We start from the raw sequence: 6,947 nt of genomic DNA on the forward strand, positions 1-6,947 counted from the left end.
CTTTTAATACAGTTTGATAGTTTCTTTCTTTTTTAGCTCTTCATATTGTTTTTAATTTTTAAATTTTAAGTATTAATTTTTTTGCTTAACATATAAAACATCTGGTTTCATTATGATATCTTCATAAGGTATATCATTTAGTCCCCATTATTGTCTCCTGTAACCATGACCACTCACACTGGCAACTTTCCTTCTCCCAAATAGTCCCCATTTTGTTTGTATCACATACAGATGTACACATATTTACACAAACCTTTTGATTCTATGTCATATATATGTGCACACGCACATATCTTCCATGTCATATATCTATATAACTCTAGAATCTGTGTTTGAAAGAAAACATGAGATATTTATTTTCTCTATTACCTTCACTTGATCCCCCTTCTCTTCCTTTAAATTCCCTCCTCCCTTCACATAAAACTCTTCATACTTTCTTGTCCTTCATGAGATACTTGTACAACCATGTTTGTTGCTGCTCTTTTCACAATAGCTAAGAGATGGAAGCAACCTAAGTGCCCCTCAACTGATGAGTGGTTAATGAAAAATGTGGTACATTTATACAATGGAGATCTATTCAGCAGTAAATAAAAATGAAATAATGAAATTTTCAGGTAAATCAACAGATCTAGAAACTGTTATACTAAGTGAAGTAACATAGACTCAGAACAGCAAATGATTTGTGCTCTCCCTCATTTGTGGATCTTAGCACCAAATCCTTAAAAGTGAGTATATATCCTGATGTAACTGCAGGAACCAGGAAAATGGAAGGAAACCAGGAAAGTAAAGGGAAAGAAGGAACCAAAGGAGATGACTACTAGGAGACAGGCATTATTAAGGGAGAAATGTGTAAAAAGGGGGTAAAGGAGAGGGGGAGAAGGAAGGCTATACAATGAACTATGGGAAGAAAAGGAAAGAAGGAGCTCAAAAGACGTGGGACTACAGCATATAAAAATTATTAAGGGAGAAACGGGGAAAATGGAGACACTTTAAATGGGATGGGTGGGAGGTAAGATAAGACAGAGAGAGAAAGACGAGACATAAATAGTGCCTACATAATATAAAAACCAGAGGGAATCATATAAAACCTATTAAAAGAAAAACCTACTGAAAAATTACACATATAATATCCCTACCTGAGTCTGTGAGTATAGCTGAAGACTACATAACAAGAAACAGTGCCAGACAGGAGAAACCTTCCTTTGAGTTGTTGGCCAGGGTAGTCCCAAAATTACAGAGACTCCCAAAATTACACAGGCTATTGCCACAGTTCTTGACTGCCTCCCAGCACTTGATGGTAAGACCCTATTGCTAAAGACAGGTCATGTACTTTGGACACAGGATTTGGAGCAATGGAGCTGGAACTGACCTGGAAGCCATGTCCCCTGAAGGCTAGCTCTCATAGCTTTGGAGCTGGAACTGACCTGGAAGCCATGTCCCCTGAAGGCTAGCTCTCATAGCTTTGGAGCTGGAACTGACCTGGAAGCCATGTCCCCTGAAGGCTAGCTCTCATAGCTTTGGAGCTGGAACTGACCTGGAAGCCATGTCCCCTGAAGGCTAGCTCTCATAGCTTTGGAGCTCCAGGGTTGTGCAAGAGATTCCCAAAATTACACAGGCTATTGACACAGCCCTTGATTGCCTCCCAGAACTTGAAGGTAAGACCCTATTGCTGAACACAAGACATACTTCAGACGCAGGATTTGGAGCAATAGAGCTGGGACTTACCTGGAAGCCACCTCCTTTAAAGGCTAGCTCTCATAGCTCTGGAGAGCACTATGCAAGCGGGTGAGGGAGAACATCAATTGATGCTCCAACCCCAGCTTCGAGGCCTAAAAATGTCAGCAAAGGACATTGGTGCAGTAGTGCACTTTTATCTTGTGGTTAATCAACAGCTACTTAATTGGCACTGTAAACGTAACCAAATACACATAGCTGGAGAGGTCATAGATCTTAGAGAAAACCCCAAAGCTCTCATATACCTGGACAAATATAATTTCTTAGTATGTGCAAAATATGGATCGTTAAGTTTTCAGACAAGTATCCCAGTCACCACCCATCAAAGTAGCTTCTTTTTCCACAGACAGAGTTCCACAACTGATAACACACAGAGATTCTCCATCAAATTGCCTAAGCCTAACTGGCTCATCTAGGATGCAACCTCTACACCTAAGATGTACTAAACACAGAACAAGGGATGAAGAGAACACTAATGTGTCTTTTCAATTCTCATCAATGAAGTTCCTTCATGCAGGGACCAGCAACACAAAAGGCCACAAATGACAAAAAAGCAGAGAATAGGCGTCAGCAGAGTGTGGGTCTTTGGACACATCTCATTTATTAAGGTTCACCCACCCAGGGTTCAGGGACCATTGTGGAAGAGGGAGCAGAAAGATTTTAGGTCACGGAGTAGGTGCATGACTGCTGGTGCCAGCTGGCCAAGACCGACAGTACCTGAAAGGGGGAGTGAGGATTGAAAGAAAAAACAAGAGACAGAGAAAAGATACTTGGGAGGACCATCAGTAGAGACTGCAGCCCTGGTTTATTTTAGGTCCGCCTTTTTATACAGAAGAACTCAATTAGTTTCAACAGCTGTTTTTCCCACCTGTATCTGAGGGTCAAGGAGCGGTCAAATACTTGTTGTGAACTCCACCATATAAACACATTCCTCCTGACTTGGCAGATTAGGTCAAAACACAATCTCTAAATAAACAAGCAAGACTGCCACAGCTCAATGTACATAATGGATTAATAGCTCCTAACACATGACCATATGGAAGTAGTCCTATAGGCACCTGGGACCCTTCTCACACAAACCTACAGCAATGATGTCAGCATGCACAAGACTCATGCAAACTTAAGTATACAAAAACCCAGCACAGAACTGTGGACATGAACAGCAAGCTCCAATCTTAGCCAAAGAATTATTGGCTGCTGATTACTGCTGGGTGAGGAAGAGCTGGTCTTGAAAGGAGAGACTCTAGATAGGCTGACTAAACCCTGGTGGATGAGCTCCCACTAAGGGACATCTTGAGACACTAACTTTATATAATAGGCCTTAATACAAATGACAGAATTATGAATGCCAGTGATGGTGGGGGTATGGGAGGGTACCAAAGGGCAAGGGGGGAAGAGGGTGTAAAGATGATTTTATGTATGAAAAATTACATAAAAATTCAATAAATGTTTTTAAAAATACAAAACAAAAAGGGAAGTTAAAACTGACTCAAAACTTACCTGTGGGCTTTCAAAAATATAAATTTCATGTATGAAATAAGCATGATATTTGCTTTTCTGAGAACTCAATTTCATGACAATTCCCAATTGCATTCATTTTCCTGCAAATGATTCAATTTCTTACTTCTTTACATCTGAAAAACTACATTTTGTATATACAGGACATTTTCTCTGTCCCTTCAACTGTGGATGTTTCTATATTTTGACTGTTTTGAACAGTCCTGCAGTAAAAAATGGTGTGCAGGTGTATGCAGTATACTGACTAGACTCATGGGATCTAGGAACGATAAGGGAGTCCTTTGGTAGATCTAGCTCTAGGTTTTTGAGGAGACTCTACCTTGATTTTCATAGTGGTTGCAATAGTTCCCTGTGGATAAGTCTTCCTCTTTCTCCACATCCTTGCTGCCATTTGTTGTCATTCGTTTCTTTGACAACAGTCATTCTGACTGGGGTAAGATGGAATATCAATATAGCCTTAATTTGTATTTCCTTGATAGCTAAGGATATTGAACACTTTCTCACAACTTATTAGTCACTTGTGGTTATTCTTTTGAAAAATGTCTGTTCCATTCATTTGCCCATTTATTGATTGGATCCCCTGTCAGAAGTATTATATATTTGGCAAAGATTTCTCCCATCATGAAGGCTATCCCTTTACTCTGCTGAATATTTGCTATGCTATGCAGAAGGATAGCTCATTTATTTTTGACACTAATAGTCCACCGTCTGGGTATACCTGTTCATTCATTTACCTACTGAAGGACTTCTTGATTGTCTCCAAGTTGACAATTATGAATAAAGTTGCTATAAATATCCATGTGCAGATTTTTGTCTATACATTTTAAATCCTTTGAGCAAAAAAATAAGATACTTGGACATTACAGTAAGGTAAGGTAATCTTTGAATAAAACACCATTTCTTCAAGGTGGCTTACCATTTCCCACTCTACCAATGAAGAATGAGAGTTAATTTGTTCCAAGTCCTCACCAACATTTTGTGTCTGCAGTGAGCTAGGTTTTACCTGGTCTATGGAATGTGTAGTGGTGTTACCTTTAAATGTGCCTTTCTATAATACAGATGATGTCAAAAAATTTTTTTATGCTTATTTGTCATTGTATGGTTTTTTTGGTGACATCTTTGGTCCATTTTTTAGTCAGGTTTCTTGTTTTCTTATTAATGGGTCTTAAGAATTGTTTGTATATTTTAGATAATGGTTTTATCAGTGATGTCTTTTGCATGCATTTTTTTCTTGTCAGTGTCTGGTCTTTTCATTCTATTAACAATGTCTTTGCATGTCAGAAAATTATAATATTAATGAAATCTTTCACATCTTTGGTGTTTTATTTGACGTCATCACCAAACCCAAGGCCATCTAGATTTTTCTCCAATATTATCATCTAAGAAATCATATAGTTTTTCAATTTTTATTTATTCATCATTTGTGAACAGTCCTGCAGCAAACAATGGTGTGCAGGTGTCTGTGGTACACTGACTAGATTCTTGGGATCTAGGAGGGATAAGGGAGTCCTATAGTAGTTTGAGTTCTAGTTATCCATTTTGAGCTATCTTTGTGAAGGTTGTAGGGTCTTTGTCTTGATTCATTTTCTGTTGCTAATATAGATATCTAGTCATTTCCACATCACATATTGAAATATTGTCTTTTCTTCATTGTACTGCTTTTGTTCCTCTGTCAAAAATCACTTGAATGTATATATAGGGTGCTATTTCTGGGCTCTCTGTTGTTTTACCTACTTAGCAATGCCATGCCATTTTGCTTGCTAGTTCATAATAAACCTTGAGGTCAGGGAACATCAGTTCTCCAACTTTCTCTTCTCTTCACTATTTTGCTGGAAGTTTTGAATCTTTTGTGTCTCTATAAACTTCAGAATAAAATTGTCAGTATCCACCAAATAACATAGAAATTGTGATTTTGATTGAAATTGACTCTATAAATGAAAATGAGAACTGCTATCTTAACAATAGTGAATATACTTTTTCCATGAGCACAGACTATAACTCCATTTAATTATTTGATTTGTTTTTACTGTTTCTAATAAACTAATGGGTTTCTTTCCTTTCTTCACCAAATTTCATGCATTCTGTCATATATGTTAAAGCCTATCAAGTCAAGTTGTGTACTCAGATATCTCTCAATGGGAGTTCATCCACTGGAGTCTGGTCAGCCTATCTAAAGTCACTTCTTAAGAAATATCAACTCCTCCTCACCCAACAGTAATTACCTGCCAATAGTTGTTGCCCATTTCTCCAGTTCTATGCTGATGCTTTGTATGATTGAATTTGGCTGGGTCTTGGGCATGCTGTCACCATTACTTTAAGTTCATGTGAGCAAGTTCCCAGAGGCCTGGAAGACTATTTCCTTATAATCATACAGCAACCCTGGCTCTTACAGTCTTTCCATTCCCTCTTCCACAGTTGTCCCAGAGCCATGTGTAGGTGAGGTTTAGTGGGTTTCTTTGTGCCATTTTCATGCATATAGATCATACTCCCCCCCCATCACCTCCCCTTGCCATTCCTCCTGTCTTCTTGGTCTCCTTCAACTCCTTAAATAGTCCTTCACTGCTTTCATGTCACACACAAGCACATGCACACACACATGCATGTGTACATATACACACTAGTTTAAATCTAGTCTCCACATATGAGTGAGAACATACGGTATTAGTGTTTCATTTTTCCGTTTATTATCCTCTCTCCCTACTCCATTTAGACCTCTTTGTCCCACCCCATAGTCTCCTTTTTACTTTGACATCCCACAGATGTTTAAATCTAGATTTTGCATATAATGAAATATAATATTTGTCTTTCTGACTTTGACTTATTTCACTTAGCATAATCTTAGCACGATAATCTTTATCAGATACTAAGATACCTCTTATTCGCTTTTTGGCTTAGGATTGTTTGCCTATTTGGGGTCACTTGTGCCTAGAAATGAATTTTAGTTTTTTTCATAGCTCTGTGAAGGATATCACTGGACTACTGGTGGGGATTGTGTCCATTCTGTAGATTGCTTTCAGAAGCATAGACAATTTTACAATATTGATTATGCTTATCCATGAGTATGGGGGGAGGTTTTTATACCTTCTAGTGTGTTATTAAATTTTTTTCTTCATTTGAAAAAAAGTTTAAGTATAGGGGTCTTCATTATCTTGAACAGACTTATTTCTGGGCATTTTGTTTGTTTGTTGAGGCTGTTGTGAATGGGAATTTTCCCCTGATTTCTTTCTTAATATGTTTGTTATTGGTATATAGAAAAGCTACTTATTTTGTAAGATGATTTTGTGTTCTGCTACTTTGTTAAAGGCACTTATCAGATCTAAGGGTTTTCTAGTGCATTCTTTGGGTCTTTGCAGTACAGAATTTAGATTACAGCTAGTGATAATTTGACTTCTTCCTTTCCTATGTGTATTCCTTTCACTTTTCCCCTTTCACTTTGCCTCATTGTTCTCCCTAAGACCTTAGTACTATATTGAATAAGAGTAGAGGGGGTAGATGCCTTGTTTGAATCCTTATTTTAGTGAAATATTCTTGAAATTTCAACACTTAGTATACTATAGGCTTTCCATTTACAGTATTAATATGTTAAGGTATAATCAATCCTTCTGTTTCTGATTTCTTCAGCACTTTTATGAAGAGGGGATGTTGAACTTTGTGAAAGGCCTTTCCTGCATTGATTGAAATGATCTTGTGGTTTC

General features: G+C 37.9%; 1 long non-coding RNA gene across 1 annotated transcript in view; it reads right to left on the reverse strand.

Moving 5' to 3' along the window:
• Positions 1–1,768, reverse strand: part of LOC115071758 — a 14,074-nt gene extending 12,306 nt beyond the window's left edge. Inside the window, exon 1 of the long non-coding RNA XR_003850836.1 lies at positions 1,726–1,768. This is a non-coding gene — a long non-coding RNA (uncharacterized LOC115071758). The remainder of the gene's footprint in view (positions 1–1,725) is intronic.
• Between the last annotated feature and the right edge of the window lie 5,179 nt (positions 1,769–6,947).

This window comes from Nannospalax galili, unplaced genomic scaffold (assembly GCF_000622305.1).
Source record: "Nannospalax galili isolate Female #2095 unplaced genomic scaffold, S.galili_v1.0 scaffold261, whole genome shotgun sequence".
In the NCBI taxonomy this organism is placed as follows: Eukaryota; Metazoa; Chordata; class Mammalia; order Rodentia; family Spalacidae; genus Nannospalax; species Nannospalax galili.